The sequence below is a fragment of the Microtus pennsylvanicus genome, chromosome 4 (assembly GCF_037038515.1).
Source record: "Microtus pennsylvanicus isolate mMicPen1 chromosome 4, mMicPen1.hap1, whole genome shotgun sequence".
Lineage (NCBI taxonomy): Eukaryota > Metazoa > Chordata > Mammalia > Rodentia > Cricetidae > Microtus > Microtus pennsylvanicus.
In genome coordinates this window covers 62,673,136-62,693,617 of record NC_134582.1, presented here as the reverse complement: position 1 = coordinate 62,693,617, position 20,482 = coordinate 62,673,136, and the positions used below count along the sequence as shown (strand labels likewise).

The 20,482-nt window shown below is 33.6% G+C and overlaps 1 pseudogene; it reads right to left on the bottom strand.

Moving 5' to 3' along the window:
* Nucleotides 1–20,482, bottom strand: part of LOC142848998 (prohibitin 1 pseudogene) — a 134,783-nt pseudogene that overhangs the window by 1,015 nt on the left and 113,286 nt on the right.

The window sequence follows — 20,482 nt, the reverse complement described above, 5'->3', positions numbered from 1 at the left end:
GGAGGTTTTAGTACACAATGAGTTTTTTCTACTATGCTTTCATGAATATATCGTTTATGGAGCTGTGTTTTATACAGATGTAATTTATTTGTTCTCACTCCAATTCATAATTCAGTTATGAATATAGGCTAAGCTATTAAACAGTCCAGTCAAATTCTATTTAGCTTTTATTTTGTTTGTTTTGTGTTTGTTTGTTTATTTGCTTCTTTGTTGTGTAGAACAATGCAGTTGTGGACTTTCTGGGTCAGCCTTCTCACCATGAGCAATAAAAGGTCAGCCATGAATGTATGAATGCATATGCCTTCTCACCTAAACACAAAAGGCACTTCTGCTAGAGAAAGACAAATAAACAAACACAGTTTTAATACTGCCAATGTCAGAGATAAGAATGAGACTGTATTTCATTCAGTAAATGGTTTTGGAGCATCATTGCTGTGAAGTTTAGAATAAACATTTAGTCTGGAACATTGGAATAAGCGTAATTCTAATCTAATTGCCATTTGGTCTTTAAAATTTTTGTATGCTTGTGTTAGGGTGTGTGTTAAAGATGAACCATTATATAGAAATTCTATACTTTAAACAAAAATGATCTTTAAAATTTCAAGAGCTGTGTGAAGCATGACACAAAATTATAGTGTAGCAGGATGAACCGATTTAGAGGAAAACAGTCCAGATCTAAATCTGAAATGGAAAATTCTTATTGTATGAAGAAATGAATTGCTGCTATTGCAATTGATTTCTTCTTGTATGTGTAACTTATATTTCACTAGACAATAAAAATCTTAGAAGCAAATAACAAATTGATCAGTTGACACCTAATATTTTTTAAAGTTTCTTTTTAGCTCAATGTATTTTATAGGCATGAGTGATTTGCTTGCACATATGTATTTGTATGGTATATGTGCCTGGTGCTCACAGAGGTCAAAAGACTGTATCAGATTTCTGGGAACTGGAGATACAGATGTTCATGAGCCACAATATTAGTACTAGAATCTAAACTCAGGTCTTCTGAAAAAGCAGTTCCTCATAACTGCTGAGTCATCTCTCCATCCTCTCATTATCTTAGTGGATAAGGGAAGAATCGGGTATTCTCATTTTAAAATAATTAAAATTTTAGATAACAAAATCTATATTTTAGAAGCAATGACAAAATAAATTAGCAATTTTGTAGACTTGCTGTTTTCATAGACTTTATTTTCTTAATTTTTCCACTGTATCAAGAAGATATACCTTTGCTGTTTATGTTCAAGGTTCAATATACATTGAGGCCCCTTGTTAGTCTTTGATTTATTTTTGATTTAAGCAAATCATCTCCTAATATCTTTCAATAAATTGACATTATACAATTGTGACTTACTTTGCTGTTTATATGATATAGTTAAAGTTTTTTATGAAATTTTAACAAATACAATGAACAAGGAATTTTTTTCAAGTTCATACATACTAATAAGATAAAAGTTTTATCACCTTAGTAACAACTGAGTCTTTATTCGATTACACTGTGCATATCTGGCTCATTTTTGACTTACAGTTTCACTTATAAATATGGAATGCTGAATAAGCATGAAAAGAATAACAGTTGCTATTTGTTCTGAATGACACACATAATAGGCAAAATATCAAAACAATGATTAAAATTCAAGTACAGTGTTCACCGGTCACTTGTCACAAACTATATTGTTTTTGCTCTTTTGGATCAACTCAAAAGAAATGACAACCTAAACCACAACCATACTGTTCAGATATTTATACAGTTTCTACCTCCATGGGCAATGTAAATTCTGAGGATGTCCCTCAAGGCTGAATTCTTTCATCAAATTTAAAATGAGCTTCTGATATTGTGTGTTTAGTTGAATACTCTAATATAATCAGATACACAGTAGGATAAGGTCCTATAAAGGTAAGTGACAAGTTTTCCAATTTCAGATGTTTATGACATAAATTCTGATTGACACAGTGATTATGGGTGAATGGATGGACAAAGCAGTTTATCCCAGACCATCTCTGTACACATGCACAACCTAGATTCCATTCTTGCAAAACTGAGAATTCTCATTCAAACTTTTTTTCAATAAAATTGAAGTAAAATGTGAATTATTTAATGCTCTCATAGGATAAACTACTGAATTGAAAAAGATAGCAAACCTGGAAGAAAATGATGCTCGTCTCAGAGGTAGTCTGATTCCCTAGTCCCACAAGTATTTTACTATTCTTTTATTTTATATTTTGAATAGCAAAACTGTATACATATATTTAAAACTTTCCACAAGTTTAACAACTGTTCAAATGGATAAGTTTAAAATAAGTACATGTACATTTAGTAAATATTTAGTCATATCTTCAATAGAAATGTCTGTGTGATTTTCCTACAATTACAGAAACAACAACTGAATGAGAATGTTTCTTGAAAAGCTATAAATAAATCTATCACATGATACAGCTATTGGATATATGCACAGAAGTTTTTACTCCAGCAATACTTGCTCATCCATGTTCATTGCTGCTCTGTTCACAACACCAAGAAAATGGAAACTACTTACGTTTCCAGATTCACTGATTAAGGAAAATGAAGTTTGCGGGTTGGATGGAGACTTAAACAATCGTGAGTGAGGTAAGTAAGACAAACAAATGTCACATGTTTACTCTCATCTGTGTATGGTAGTGTTGAATCTTCACATAAATGTGTCTCATTTGAAATACATATAGATCAGGAAATTCATTTTCTTTGGGGAGGCTCTTAAAAGAGGGAATATAAAACTTAATGGTATAAAAGGTTAAAGCCGAATAATTAAACAGGAAGGGTTAAAGTTGGGTAGAGAGTGTGAGGACAGGGTAGAAGAGGACAGGGAGCAATGAAGAACACTAAAAAGCTTTCAAAACTCACACGACAACTCATGACTGTAGAAGTTTCCTAAGATATATACCTACACATACATATTAAGAGTTTAAATGGAGTTGCCCTGTGTGGTGGTTTGAATGAGAATGATCCCCACACTCTCACATATTTCCATATATGGTTCCCAGTTGGTAGACTTTATAGGAAGGATTACTATGTGTAGCATTGTTGGGAAAATTGTTTCATAAGCAGTGGCTTTGAGCTTATAAAATCCCACTTACCCACTCTCTCTGCCTGCCTGCCTGCCTGCCTGCCTGCCTGCCTGCCTGCTTGGGATCATGCTCCTCACCATCATGGTCATTATGTAACCATCCGAAACTGTAAGCAAAACCTCAGTTAATTGTTTTCTTACAAGCTGCCTTTGTCATGGTGTTTCTTTATAGTAATAGACCAATAAGTAAGACACCCATTAATGGGGTGACACTACCCCTACTAGAGATCACTCAGTAGCATATATATATATATATATATATATATATATATATATATATATATATACCTTATGACAGCAATGCTTTACTACCTTTGGAGTTGTCCAGTGAGGTAACATAGTTCTCCCAAGTTACAGAAGACTGCCAATACCCTTAGTTGTTCCCCAAAATTTGATAGTAAGATTCTATATTTGATGACAGAATTTATCTGAGTCATGGAATAATAATCAAGCTATACTGACCTGGGAACTTCATCCGTACTGGCTAACTTTCATAGTGACTGTAGGTACGATGCACACAAGCAAAGGAGAAAAGTAATCCAATCACCCACCTTTGACTGTGAGACCTCCAACAACTATTTAGCCTGGAAAGCTACATCTATTGATGCACCCGTAGGCCTAGTTTATGGGAATAACAAGCTATATTCTGATTAGATTTAAGACTCACTCCGTAGGAACCCTTACATGACAACATTAACTGTAGTCACGAAGTGGTGTCTGCACAGCTTATATGTCCCAAGGGAGAACCTACTAATAATATTATGCTAGAAGGATTTAACATTAACTTGATTCTTTTTTTTATTTTTTGAAAAGAAAACAAGCTACGTATTTTCATTTTACAAACCAATCCCAATTCCTACTCCCTCCCCTCCTCCCATTCCCTCTACCTTTTGCCCACCCAACCCCCCATCTAGTCCCCAGAGAGGGCAAGGCACATAGCTCCAAATAATGACCCATGTTCTCCCCACTATATCCAGGCTGAGCACATTATCCATCCAAAGAAAATGGGTTCCACAGAGACTGTACAAGCAGGAGAAATAAATCCTGGTCTCACTACCAGTGGTTCCACAGTCGTCCCTAGCCAAATAAATGTCACCCACATTCAGAGGGTTTAGCAATGGTCCTATGCCCGCTCCTTCTGGTGGGAGATGCTGAGCTTCTATTAGTTTAGGTAAGCTGTTTCTGTAGGTGGCCACATCATGGTTTTGAACTCTGCTCATATTCTCACTTTTACTACTCTTCAACTGGATTTTCAGAGCTCAGCCCAGAACTCCACTGCAGGTCTCTGTCCTTTCTCCATCAGTTGCTGGATAAAGATTCTATGGTGAAATTTAAGACAGTCATCATTCTTACTACAGGGCAAGGTCAGTTTGGGCACTTGATTCTAAAACACTTTTATACCCAGAGATTAGTGCCTCTGTCAATCCTCATCGGAAGAGCTTCTATTTGCAGTAGCGGTGATAAACATGTAGACTCACAACAGGACAAGATGCAGGGCTGTAGAAGGTCCAGTTCTAAGTGGGACATCTGTATTGTACCTCCTTTATCTAGACTCAGGAATAATTGTGGAAGACAGACTGAAAGGAGTATAAGTGCTGTGGTGGTGGATAGGCACAAGGAAACTGTAATTTAGACATAGCTCATCAATTGCACATATGAACTCACAGTTGTGCCAGTATGCAATAGACCAGAGCAAGATTAAACCAGCTAGATGAAACCTCAGTATATAGAGACGAGGAAGATATATGCAGCCCACCTAGTTGAGAAACTTTGGGTATTGAAAATTTTGGGAAGTGAGAGCACCTCTCTCTCTCTCTCTCTTTCTTTCTTTCTTTCTTTCTTTCTTTCTTTCTTTCTTTCTTTCTTTCTTTCTTTCTGTCTCTCTGTCTTTCTTTTTTTATTTCTTTCTTTCTTTTGGTTCATACATTTGTGTGATTATTAAGTTTGCAAATCTTGGGAGATTGACAAAAATACAATGTATGAAGTTCAAATTAAAGTACATTGTATTAAATTCTCATAGTAATAAAATAAATATGACAGAAGAATAAAATTATGTCCCCTTCACATGGTTTATGATTGTACATCTCACAACATCATTCCATGATTTCAGAAAAAAAACTTTCTTGGTTCAATTATCAAGAGACATTTTTTCAGCTTTAAATGTTGTTAATTGTCCATTGAGTGTGCAGAAAAACCTTCTTCATAGAATGGTACGGAGACAGTGTCACTCAACAGAGTAAAGACCCTAACTTTTCTCTAGTGTCCTTTGCAAGCCTTGTAAGCTCTTTCCCTTCTTTTTTATTCTCAAAAAATAAAATATTACTAATGTCATGTTTCAAATGTTGAACATCAGTTAAGTCATTATGAGTGAAATGGGTTATGTGTAAGCATGGTTTTTGTTTTTTGTTTATTTGTTAAAATTTCAAGTCAGGTTAATTTTTGAATTTAAGATTTTACTAATAGAGGATTTTCATATTTCTAAGAACTATTATTAAAGAATAGAAAAGGCTGAAGCCTTATTTGGTAATTGACTATTAATATGTGCTCTTTCTTTTAATATTTAGCAGTGTACCTCTGTGATTGGAAAATTTAGTAAAGTAAATCTAATAGCTAAGTAATTGTTTTCCATTACCAAATTTCCCTGCACATATTTATTTAGATTTCTTAAGTGATTAATGTGAACAAAAATACTTCTCACATGAAATAATCAAAATATCCTTCCTGATATGGCAAAAAGAAGAAAACATCCTTCTTAAAATAAAAGTCCTATTGTATTTGAACCACTGTATGAACATCTATATTCTTTCAATTTAAATATAGAAAATTAATTCTGAGATTATATTTTCTAGATTATAGTCAAAACATATAATTTATTTTGAGAATAGCATTATCATCAGGACTCTGAAACATTTGCATGTTACATTTTACATGTTACAAAATCTTGAATATACAATATTGCTCTTAGATCAATAAAAGATTACCAGAACTTTGTGTAAGCCCCGCATATTCTTCTCCATTGACCTTTTGAAGTACTAGCCCTCTGTGTTATAAAATTAGTAAAGAAAATACTTAAATAAAATGCTTGAATTAATGTTTTCACCTGATACAAAATATGTTTAGGAAAATAGGCTTCATACTTAGTAATGGATAGGAATCTGTCAACTTTCATAGAGATAATTGAAAATAATAGTCATCTGCACAAATTACAAGTTTGTTTTTCTCATCCTAAATCGTTGAAGAAATGCTTTGCTAAGGAGCTCAAGCTTCATCTCCTCTCAACTTTATATCCCTACAGTACACTAATTATTCTCTTTTTTTCTCTTACATTCTTACATCAGGTAGCCAAATTAATAAAAGCAGAAATAGAAATAGCTGCACCATTTAAAGAATACTCCCTAATGGGGGGAATGCTCCCTGGAAATTGCAAAAAGTCTTTGTACTTAGGACTAAATGGGCAGTATAAAGTCATGTGACCACACACAGCACCAAGAGTGCAGAAGAATACCAGGCTTTGGCTAGGAGGTCAGTGGGTTGGTTCTAATATTAAGGAGAATTTGAACAAAGTACTTTGTAAAACAATGAACATTTAACAGATATGACTAATTTCAGAAGTACATCTGAAAGTTTGGTAAGATAAACATTTGAAAGTGGCTGTGGGCTATTATTGTTTAATAAAAGATTGTGATAGTTTTGCCTTTCGCATTTATTTGTGTCCTTTAAGAAAGTTTAACTCTGATGTCAGTGGTTACCAAATGTTAAAGGGCAACAAGTGTCTTCTAGATTCCTCTAGATTTTGTCGTCTACTTTGAATGTTTAGGCATGAAAAATCTGGACTACTTGACCTATTTTACTCAACGCCCTCCCTGAAAAAGAAAAAAAAAAGACAGAAAACTCCTTGGCACTATAGGAGGAAGCATGCGCAACAAAGTATGATACTAGCAAATCAGTTGAAGGAAGCCAAGTTTATATGGAAGAGGAACAATGAAAGTACAGAAAATCAATTGGAAAAGATCTGCTCTAAACATCATAAAGTAATATATTCTTTAAATGTGCTCTTATTATACATTTTATTCTACTTACTGGGCCATATTAGGTCACCTTACAGTTTCTTGTTAGCTCCTAAAATAAGAAATATTTCAATTTATTGCTTATATAATCTAAAAAAAATAGAGCATGTCATTATATTTGATTAGTGCAAATGTAACAAATAGAAGGTATCAACCAAATCAAAACATTAAAATAGTATTAAAGATATAAATACATTAATTTTGACTTAGCATTGTATATTATCTTAATTAATGGTAATTATTTAATTAAATAATTATATACATAATAATTTAAAAGAAATACAAACCTGGCAAATGGATCTAAAATATATCAATATATTTATAAAAATTATCATGCTATTTTAATTCAAATAAGATTAAAAATATATTACCCAATATAAAATCAAAATCGCCTAACTTTTCATTATTCATGAGAGACTGCTTGTCTATTTGAATCAGCTTTTTGTGATTCAATATTCAGGTGAATTGAAGTATGTAGAACTCTGTGTATATACCAAGGACATGATTTATTAGAATTTTCCTTTATATTGTGTTCATTAATTTTAAGTTAAAATGGGTTTACTTTATGCTAATAATGCATATCCAGAAGCATCTACTCATGTTTATTATATTTATAAATTTCCAATTTATATAGAGATCCTCATTACAACTTTTTATTGCTGGTCATCAACTTTGAATTATTCTCTGAGATTTATGTTGTACTTCATTTTCTATTATAACTTATTACCAATTTTACAAATGAAGTAAAAAGTAATTATACCTTATCTTTCACAGGCAACAATGGCTTTATTGTTTCATATTCATATGGCATTTCAAACCTTCACACAGTCACAAAGGAAAATTCTCTTAAATTGGCTTTCAAAGGATTAACTATGCAGATATTCTTTTTTTCCTGAAATATGTGCAGAAAAGGAATAAAATTAATGCATTTAAGTCTTAAATGAATTTGGTATTTAAAAACCTTTACCAAGATAAACAGAACAATTGCTGGCAATTCTATTTGGGAATTAAGACAATATTCAGCATACGGAACCATCCTATTCGATTATTTTTGACACTTTAATAATTGTTTTATTCTTTTCACATTTTCAAATCCTTTATTATTTTCTATTTCTGTCACTACTAATTTTACTCTTTAATCTCACCTTATTATCTTGTCATTTAATACTTCTCATTTTCCCTATTCTCCCAAGATATTTCTTGTCATTAAAATTCACATATTTAAACCTTTTTCTCAGTTTAGAATGTTTTATCAACTGTCCATCTTTATAACATATTCTCCTACATTTTTTGAATATTTCCACTAATATCAAGTTATATAATATGCTTCTGTCACATATAGAATATGGAATAATTCATTTCCTGAACCATATTAAATTTACAGATGTCTTATAAGAAGAGATTACTTAAAACTCTTTTACTTAAAATACTATGCAAATTTAATCAAAAGAAAGTAGATGAATACACACAGATATTGAAGATTTTCACCATAATCTTCCATTTCGTTAATTTGAGTATTTAAATCGGCTTGTATTGATTCAGATCATAAGGTGCATTCCTCAGACTACAAGAGTGAGTGATGGGATGGACACATTTTTGAAGCGATGCAATCTTGGTTGGTCAAAATATAATTCTCTATGAAAAAAACAAATAACTGTAACATTTTTAGCAAGTAAGCTTGGACAAGTTCAGTTCTATTCTAAATAGACTAATTGTATGATTGACACCTAAAATTTGGCACTAATCTGAATAAAGTAAAAGGAAGTAATATTTATTAAATATGATCTTTATGCCCTATGCAGAAGCATGTCTTCAATCCAATATTCATTCATGTATCCAATATTTATATGTTTTTCAAAAATTTTGAGTGCTAGAAGAAATTAGTGGAAAATAATACATTTTTAAGGGAATTGCTTTTAAGATTAAATCTTACATATGTGAATTTGAAGTAACCCTATTTTTATTTTTGCAGAAACTGAAAAAGGAATTATTGCTTCATAGGAGAACAGTCATAGCGTAAGATAAGTGGGGAGGGAGCAGACCTGAAAATAAGTATATTTCACTTCAATTACCATAAATCATCTTTGTTGATATTGTTATCTAAGCCATTTTCTATAATGTTAAGCGAATATACATTATTGGGAAGTAATTACAAGACATATTCACATCTTAGATTCGGAGATTCTTTTAATGTGCTCAACTAAACATCCACCAATAGTGAAGACCTATCTGCATAAAGTAAACAGGGTTATAGTTAGGGTTAAAATAGTAATTAGATGAATATAGGAAATATCTCCCTAATGTTAATGTAATTCAGCTCTAGTGCACCTTACAGTATCATAGTAATGCAAGAGGTAGGTCTAGGAAAGCCAGGCTGTGACACAGAGATACCCTGTATCAGAAAAACAAAAAGAAAAAAAAAGATTAGTATGGTATGAGTGCTGAGAATTATTTGAAAAATTGTCATTACAGGGGCCGGAGAGGTGGGTGAGAGATTAGAACCATAATCCTATGGAAGAAAACCCAGTACTCCTCAACCACTGTTTACCAAACTTACATGTGGTGCCTTACAACCTCCAAAGGCCAGCTCTAGAGAATCCTATGCCCTCTTCTGGATTTTTCAAGTAAATTCACTAATATGTTCACAAAACCCCTTGTAGACACAGATGTACATAAAAAAATAAAATACACCTTTAAAATAATTTTGAATAAAAAATGTTTCCTTAAGAGAATTTAATTTTTGAAATATTATTTTAGAGATCCACAATTATTTTAAGAAAGCACTATAACAGGTACCTCACAATTTAGATAAATCTGAGATTTTCTTCCTTTGTCTATTTTCTGAAAAAAGGATTATTATCAAATTCCTATTTTGTCTGATATTGCACAGTCTAATACCAGGATGTGATACTTTCTATTATTTTTTCATGTTAAAATACATGATCAGTAAGTAAACATTTTTTACAGAAAGTGGCTTAAACAAATCTCCATAAAATTTATTTCATTTTAATCTATAATAGTATATATCAAATTTTAACAATTCATAATTTACAGTTTGTATATACCATTAATATTGATATAAAATATATGCAACTATGTAGAGTCTGAAATGAATCCTCTAAACTATGAATTACAGAAAAATGTGTAAAGTTCCTATATTTTCTATTTTTTATCTATTTAATTTTGGAGAATTTATTGGATATTTTTGATGATTAATGAGATATTTTTGAAGAATTCTGCGTTGTTTATTCTTTATCATGAGCGTTTTATATACTGGTATTGTTTTTACAACATTTCTACCCCACTATCTGTTTCCCTTCTTCTTAAGTCCTTGACTCCTTCTTTTAGAAGCACACACACACACATGCACACGTTTCCTCTGAGTCCATGTAGTGTTTCTTACGTACATGTGCTTAGGTCTGACCAGTTGGGATTGAATAACCCATCAGTTTCTGTCCCTGAAGAGCACTGATTCTGCCATCAGCAACAAATACACCGATTAATTTTTGCAGTTTTTCATATGGGTGCAGGGAGTTGTGAAGCGTTCCCAGTCAAACCTGTTGTCATACTATCCTGTATTGTCATTATTCAGGTCTTATTTAGACAACGATATTGTTGAGATTTTGGAGATATGGCTTGCATATGATATGCAGAAGACACTATCATGCAGTAGGACTCCTTCTCTTCTGGCTTCTGTTCAATGATGTTCCCTGGGCCTTTTGGAGTGGGAGTTTCATTAAAGATATACCGTTGGGATGGATGGCCTACTGTCCTTCATTATTTGCATTTTAATCAGTTAGATTGTTGTTGTATCTTCTATCTGTTGCATAAATGTTTCATTGAGAAGGGTGAAAGCTACACTTATCTGTCAGTTTAAAGACAAGTATAAAAAAACATTTTAAAATCACATTGGTTTAAAGAAATGATAGTACTGCGTTCTCCTCTAAGATCCATGGCCTATCCAACTCTAGTAGTTAGCTATGTTTTCTTCACATACAGTTTTCTTCACATATTATAAACAGAAAAACTCTTCGGCAAAATCACTCTGAAAGTTTTGTGAAAACTGAAGATTTACATTCAGATGTTTCACTTGAGTGATAATTGCCCATGGATGAATATTCATGTATGAATACACTAATGCTTAATTATCTTTAGAAAGTAAAATTAGCTTTCATTTTTTTCCCTAGTAACTTTATTCTAAGTATCCATTTTTCAAATTTCTAATAATGCTTCTAAAGGGTAATAGCATGCTACAATAATGTATCACTGATAGGTCGGAATTTCTAGACCCTAAGTGAAAGATTTAGACATAGAGACTAAACACTCATGTACAGTTCAGGTCAAAGAAAAGGTACGGAAAAGTAGTGATTAACAATGAATAGCTGTTATGCTCTATGCTTTATTGGAGACAATCTGGATGCGTTAATGGTTCGCAGAAAACAAAAAGAAAACACTGAGAAAGTGCAAAGAAGGTTCATGGTGCTCAGATGGAAAGAGGTTTAGAGGCTAAAACCAAACCTAAGCACTAAAGAACTGGTAGATACACGATGACAGTGGAGAGCACCTACAGTGCTTTATTCTTCTGTTTCCTGAAATCTTCAAAGCTGTTAAACATTTCTAATTGCTTATAAAATTATTACTCTATTTCTATATATTTAATGAAAAACACTGTTTTTTAGGGTAAGGTATCATTTTAGTGACTATCTGGAACACTATATAATGAATATCCTCTTATCATTTGGCATTATTTCACTGGAAAACAACTAAAAGTTATACACACAAAGACACACACACACATTTTAAGATATATATATATATATATATATATATATATATATATCTTTCTGTAATAGGCTAAATATATGTATATATATTTATAGCTATCTCTCTCTATATATATATATCATCTATATCTACATATATATGTGGGTAGATGTCTCTTAATATTCAATAACAGGATAATTTTCAAATATAATTTTAATTTTAAAAATTACATTTTGATTATGAATAGTTTTAGAAATATAGTACCAAATTTATTTTTAGAGAATACCAGTGCCCCAACTTTGCAAAGAAAAAACTCCCAAGTTACAAACTTACATGACTCAGTAGTTTGTTCTTCTATGCCTTAAGGAATCTTATAACATAGACTTTTATTAGGGAATCTTGTTACCATTGTCATCTTATCCATGATGATAAGACATCAATGGCATTCAGAGGCAAAGACTGAGAATCAGAATCATATAAATCTTCTGCACATAATCTTTGACTTCTGTAAATAATTTGCTGACATCAGATGCTGATATATGTGTTTTTATTTATATATTATTTCATTTACTTATTCATCATTCATTGAGGTTTTGTGTTTTATCATCAGCTTTCTCCCGTGTTGACAGCTACATTTGTATATACACTGTCTGTCTCATGAAAAATAAAACCTGTCATCTTAGTAAATTCCCCTTTTTCCAACCATCAGAGGCACCAGCTATTCAATCCATGACCATCTGTAGAGCTAGTGAGAATGCTCTCCCATTACAGTTGCATCAAAGAATTCTTTTCTAATTTCTTTAAAAGTCTACTCTAGTCACATCACAGTGCGTTTTCTAATATTTAGTGAAATTTGATCTCATAATAATTGCTGCAATTTTTATTCCTATGTAAATTTAATTTCTATTAATTTTCTGAGTTCAGACGAAGCCATATGTTAACACATTTATTTATAGTTATCATCGTATTTCCCATCACTTTTGGGAACTCACAGAGTATGAGTCAAAAGTTGTAGCCGACAAACACTGAGAGAAAGTTGGTAAGTAGAGATAAGTATATTGTGTGATAGCTTAGAGTACCTTACACATTCCCACTCCATGTGTACAAAATAAACATATGGTTATAGACCATAGGATTTTGAAAACCACAGTTAAAACAATGAGGTATCCAGGAATATGCTGTAAGAACACTATATATAAGATCAGAAAGGCAGGGTCAGCCCAGATGGCAGCAGTGATTCTCAAAGTCATTAATGAAGGCAAAACCCAGCAATAAAATTTACATAATCTGTACAAAGAAAACCTGTTGATATTACTGGTATTGTTAAAGAAATGATGGCCTATAAGGAAAGACACCATTATGAATGGTAGATGGAACCATTTCTATTATTAACTTTTCTAATAATTGTGATAAATATGTGAGAAAAGTGATTTGAAGGAAGGATTTTGGGTTCATGATTCCACATAGTTCAGTCTCACAGTGGGGATGGGTATGGAGACTGGATCTTCTCAGTCCTCGGTGGAGGAAGCATGCAATTCGAGCTCTTCACAACTTACTGTGTCAGGAAGCAGAAAGCTCATAAACAATGGTGTGCATGAACTTCAAGGACACCACAGCTCATGAACCACCAAGTACATCTCTTTTTTAAGGCTCCATAATCTCCAAAGTAACACCACTACTTGGGAACCAAGTATTCAAGTACATGAACCTGTGGGGGATATTTCACATTCAAAACACTGTGCCAGTGAAACAGAATAAAAAATAAATAAATAGGTCACTGAAGTGCACATGAAATTGCTTACTTAGACCTATAAAGAGAGAGTAGCATTATTAAAAATGTAAATTAAAACAAGTAAATGAAAGTATTATATATGGAAAACATGTAAACTGGACTATATTGTGCTCTAGAGGCTTCCTCTCATCTGTTTCACATGGAGCTTACAGGGGAAAATGTGGAAAGAAAGTTTGGGGCAAATTATAAAAAAAGTTGTAGTCATGAAGTCAAGAAACTTAAAGCTAAAATTAATTAGTCAGAAAAAATATTCTATAAGGTATATAAAAAAGAATGGATAATACAAGTGGTCACCTGTTTATACGTAGCAAGATTTACATTGTCACTTTAGAACCACATATAGTTAAAAATTCTGTCAGATTATTTTGATTGTGCTTGATTATTCTGAAAATATATGTTGACTATAGGAAACAAGAAATAAAAGCATTGTCTTCTTCATATTTTTTTTACCTACAAGGCAAAAAGTTTGAGAATAGGGAAAACCTAACCTAAGCCATATGAGTAGCTTGTTTTGAGAGTTACTGGGCTGTCTTTTCTGGTGGTAATAATGCCATTTCAGTGATGAGGTACAGCTCTCCTGCCTCACTTGGAATAATCAGTGTTCATTTCAATTTCACTCATTTTTTTCTTCTTCAATTATTGTGAAGGTTATCTCTACTGGAAAGCAATACACGGAGGGAAAATCGGTCTTCCTAATGGCGAGTTCCCTGTGCCACTTCAGTTGGCATTGCAGGTAATTTAGCATAAACATAGGTGCTCTCATTAAAAGTCACTTTCTGAAAACAATGACTTTCAGGGGAAGGAAATGTTTGTCAATCTGAAACAAATTTCTTCAGGCTGTTCTTTATATGCTGCTTGTAAAGATCACTCCTAAAATAAAATAGTGTGTTTAACAATGGGATGTTTGGTAGGTTTGCACTCAAAGCAAAATACATAATTGAACATGGTAAAGAAGCTAAACTACATGTTAGCCTCACTGTCCTGAGATAGTGTGAACGTTTCTGAAACGAGTTAACTTGTAAATCATATTTGCCTGCTACTTTCCTGGGTATTATATATTAAGTGGAAGAAATGTTGATAGCATGGGTTTGGAAAACTTAGTAGCCCAAATCTCTAACCTTAACTTTTCTTTTCTTAAAAATCATTTGGCCTGAAGTTTTCTGTTAAATTACTTGACTGTTTGCATCCAGACATCTTTCTAAAAAAATTACTTTAATAATTAGAATAAGGTAAAAACTAGGTAATTATTTGATAAATGAAAATATATGTAAGTGGAGAGTTTTGAAAACACAAATACATAGAACATTTTGTGGACATAACAGGTTATATTTAGTAATACATATGTATACATAAATACATATATGTATGTAGTACCAATTAATAGGAAAAGAAACTATGAATTTGAAGGGTGGGGTATAAGTAAAACTTTGGAAGAAAAAAATGAAAGGGAGAAACACAATTAAATTGTAATTTTAAGAGTAAACAAATGAAGTAATTCCATTTTCATTTATACTCCCTAACTCATTCCATGTGCTCACATCACTCTTCTCAATCATATATGTATATACACATATGTGCACATGTATGCATATATATGTATATATACTTACCCCTATGCACACACACACACACGATTGATTACAGGACTGATGATATAGTATTGGATGACCAATTATGGGGCTCATTCCCAGACAAGAGAATTTTCCTTCTTTCACCAGTACTTAGTTACACATAGTTCTTTAACTAGGAGTGGTATTTTCAACTTTCAAGATACCATATTCATCGGTGCTGTCTTTGCTCACATCTTATTTAGGCAACCACCTTGTTGAGTAACATAGACAAAAGTTCACTCTTATTTTCTAGGAAAAATAGTCTCAGAGAAGATGTCTCGTCCTTGCTGAGAAATGGGTAAGTATAGTAAATGGTTTCAACCACTTACCATCTTTCCTGTCAAAATGTTCTTTTATAAAAAAAGTAAGGCATGACAATGCTTTTTACATTTTATAAAATTAGAATATATTGAACACAACTGTGTATATATATATAACTGCATACATAAAAATGTAGGAAATCATATACAGCATATATGTTGATATTTATGCAGTTATATTTATATGTACATTTTGCAGCTATTGTAAAATAGTCAAATAATGGAGCACTATAAGGAGAATTCTGAGTGCTTGTGAGAAAACCTCAAGAAAGACAGTGATCATATGATGAACCTCAGTTTCTTCAAAACAGATTTATTCTTGAAATGTGTTTTGTGCTCCTTACAAGTGTAGCAGAAAGGAGTGAGTTTGTTTCAGATTATTCATTACAGCTGACAACAGCTATCTGCTTATATACCTCTATAGGAAAATATATTCTTGCTACATTGGGCCTATCCTTGTGATTGTATAATTTACTCATATGACTCCTCTTAACCTTCAGAGTATGATGCCTGATGTTCTGGATAACGTTGTCTATTGCATGAGGCTTTAGTAGTATGTCTTATTTACTGGCACCATTTCCCCAGGTGGTACCTCTTCTAGAGTAGTAAAAAGTAGGCACATGAATTTGGGCAAATAGATATAGGATGAAGATATAAGTATATATATGTGGCATAGAACCCACATAACAATTTAGAAGAAGCCTACTCTTTGAAGCAGGGCAGAGCTACAGCATACACTTTATGTCATCTGATTGCTACAGTCATAGAGAAAACACGGGTAGAATGAAGTTAGAATGAGAACTAGACAGTGGTTCTACAGAAACTGCATTTAACAAATATGTATTTTCAATATCAGCAGAAGATTTTTTAAAAGAGAGGCATTTAATGTTATATTTGAAGTTAGGATACTCAGAACATAGGATCTATTTTAATAAACAAAAAAAGAGAAAGTGAACCCATGAAGCATCTTTTTTTTTTTTCACTTTAAATAGCCATTGCTTAAAATAAAGTAAGATCTTGAAAGGTGCCATTGAGCTATAATAAAATATTTCTACTTAAAACCATAAGTGGCCTATCTTGTAATCCCAGACTGGGAAGGCAGGCAGGAAGATCTCAAGGTAGAGTCCATTCTAGACTAGAGAATTGCTGGAGAGGCTTGCTTTTGTTCAGTGGACTGTGCAAGGGCACCTTATATACCAGATGTGTAGCTTGGTCTTGTTGTGGTTCTCCCAACGGTGGGAGCAGGGGCTAACTTGGACTCTTTTGCTGGTTTATGAGATCGTATTTCCCTTTCTGTGTTGTTTTGCCCAGCCTTTATACAGGGGAGGTGCATAGTCTTGCAACTTGATATGCCATGTTTTATTAATACCCATAGGAGACCCACCCTTGTCTGAATAAAACAGAAGAGGAATGGATTAGGGGTGCAAGAGGAGGTTGGGGAGAAATGAGGAAGTGAAAAGGGAGGGAAAGCTGCAGTTAGGATGGAAAATAAATAAGTTTTAAAAAGTAAAATAAAATCAAATGAAAAACCAGGAAAACATGGAGTGGAGAGACTATGGAAATGAACAAGCTTGCTTATCAGTAATTAATTCTTTTTTTAAGTTTATTTATATGGTGGATTACATTGATAGATTTTTTTCTTAATTTTTTAAATTTATTTAATTATTAAGATTTCTGTCTCTTCCCCGCCACCGCCTCCCATTTCCCTCCCCCTTCCCCAATCAAGTCCCCCTCCCTCGTCAACCCAAAGAGCAATCAGGATTCCCTGCCCTGTGGGAAGTCCAAAGACCACCCATCTCCATCCAGGTCTAGTAAGGTGAGCATCCAAATTGCCTAGGCTCCCACAAAGCCAGTACGTGCAGTAGGATCAAAAACCCATTGCCATTGTTCTTGAGTTCTCAGTAGTCCTCATTGTCCGCTATGTTCAGGGAGTCCGGTTTTAGCCCAAGCTTTTTCAGACCCGGGCCAGCTGGCATTGGTGAGTTCCCGATAGAACACCCCCATTGTCTCAGTGTGTGGGTGCACCCCTCGCGGTCCTGAGTTCCTTGCTCATGCTCTCTCTCCTTCTGCTCCTGATTTGGACCTTGAGATTTCTGTCCGGTGCTCCAATGTGGGTCTCTGTCTCCTTTCATCACCTGATAGAGGTTAATATTCAGGAGGATGCCTATATGTTTTTCTTTGGGTTCTCCTTCTTATTGAGCTTCTCTAGGATCACTAATTATAGGCTCAATGTCCTTTGTTTATGGCAGAAACCAAATATGAGTGAGTACATCCCATGTTCCTCTTTTTGGGTCTGGCTTACCTCACTCAGGATAGTGTTTTCTATTTTCATCCATTTGCATGCAAAATTCAAGAAGTGCTTGTTTTTACTGCTGAGTAGTACTCTAATATGTATATATTCCATACTTTCTTCATCCATTCTTCCATTGAAGGGCATCTAGGTTGTTTCCAGGTTCTGGCTATTACAAACAATCCTGCTATGAACATAGTAGAGCATATACTTTTGTTGTATGATAGGGCCTCTCTTAGGTATATTCCCAAGAGTGGTATTGCTGGGTCCAGGTGTAGGTTGATCCCGAATTTCCTGAGAAACCACCACATTGCTTTCCAAAGTGGTTGAACAAGTTTTTATTCCCACCAGCAATGGATGAGTGTACCCCTTTCTCCACAACCTCTCCAGCAAAAGCTATCATTGGTGTTTTTTATTTTAGTAATTCTGACAGGTGTAAGATGGTATCTTAAAGTTGTCTTGATTTGCATTCCCCTGATTGCTAAGGAAGTTGAGCATGACCTTAGATGTCTTTTGGCCATTTGACTTCTTCTGTTGAGAATTCTATGTTCAGCTCAGTGCCCCATTTTATAATTGGGATGATTAGCCTTTTACGATCTAGTTTCTTGATTTCTTTATATATTTTGGAGATCAGACCTTTGTCAGTTGTGGGGTTGGTGAAGATCTTCTCCCAGTCAGTGGGTGGCCTTTCTGTCTTAGTGACAGTGTCCTTTGCTGTACAAAAGCTTCTCAGTGTCAGGAGGTCCCATTTATTCAATGAGGCCCTTAATGTCTGTGTGGCTGGGGTTATAGGTAGGAAGTGGTCTCCTGTGCCCATGTGTTGCAGAGTACTTCCCACTTTCTCTTCTATCAGGTTCAGTGTGTTCAGACTGATATTGAGGTCTTTAATCCATTTTGACTTGAGTTTTGTGCATAGTGATAGATATGGGTCTATTTTCATTCTTCTACAGGTTAACATCCAGTTGTGCCAGCACAATTTGTTGAAGATGCTCTCCTTTTCCCATTGTATACTTTTAGCTCCTTTATCGAAAATCAGGTGTTCATAGGTTTGTGGGTTAATGTCAGGGTCTTCTATTCGATTCCATTGGTCGACTTCTCTGTTTTTATGCCAATACCAAGCTGTTTTCAATACTGTAGCTCTGTAGTAGAGTTTGAAGTCAGGGATGGTAATGCCTCCAGAAGATCCTTTATTGTATAGGATTGTTTTGGCTATCCTGGGTTTTTTGTTTTTCCATATAAAGTTGATTATTGTCTTCTCCAGATCTGTGAAGAATTTTGATGGGATTTTGATGGGGATTGCATTGAATCTATAAATTGCTTTTGGTAGAATTGCCATTTTTACTATGAATACTACCAGTTTTTCTTCAACTTTGAAGATTCTCAGGATCACCTGGGCATTGCTTACACTGCAAATGTTAGATATGATATCATAATCTTGTCAGAGATGACTATATAACTTGCATGTCCAAAGGAAAATAAACCATGAGACCTCTTTTCTTGCTCAAAACTCACAATTTATAAGGAGATTGGCAGAAATTAAACCAAGGGTGGGACACTTTGAGTGTAAGGTATTCATTAACTGCACAGCTTATAGCTCAGGAAGCTGGCTCAAAGACTATAAATCAGAAAAATAATGCCAAGTGCACAGTTTTTCAAAAAAACAGCTGCTTTAGAAGGAAAAAAATATCCTTATTTCTGATCAGATTACCTGCAATAGGCCTTTATAACTATATTATGAAAATTAGAAAAAAATGATCAAGTGTATTTTATGAATGATTAATAAATAACTATGGTGTCTAAAATAAATCTATTTATAATTTCATAGTAAAATAAACCCATAATCTTTTTCATTTAAGAAATAAGGATGCAGAATATTTGTTTAAATCTGTGCTTTCTATAAAGTACAAGATGCCATTAATGTTATCATTAGTTAATGATGATGTTACCAGTTAAATTTTTTTGTTTTATTATTAACTGACTCATGTTTAATCACATATATGTGTCAATACATGCATTTGAAGGTCAGAGCACAACCTATAGGAGTTGGCTTTCTTCCCCTACAATGTGGATCTTTTTGCTCAATTCCAAGCTGTCAGACTTGCAAGCCATTTCTGAGAAAATCATACAAATACTGTATATATATATATATATATATATATATATATATATATATATATATATATGTCAGCATTGGAGTCTATTAATATTTGGGCAAAACTATAAGATTGACAAGGTGTAATGTTATAATAAGAGCAGCGGGGCTGTGTCCCGCCACCCAGCCCCCCACACGGCTAGCTTTATACCCGAAATAATTACTTGGAAATTGTATTCTTTTAAATACTGCCTGGCCCATTAGTTCCAGCCTCTTATTGGCTAGCTTTTACATATTGATCTAACCCATTTCTAATATCCCTGTAACACCACGAGGTGTCTTACCAGGGAAGATCTTAACCTGCGTCTATGTGCTGTAGGAGAATCATGGCGACTCCTTGACTCAGCTTCTTTCTCCCAGCATTCTGTTCTGTTTACTCC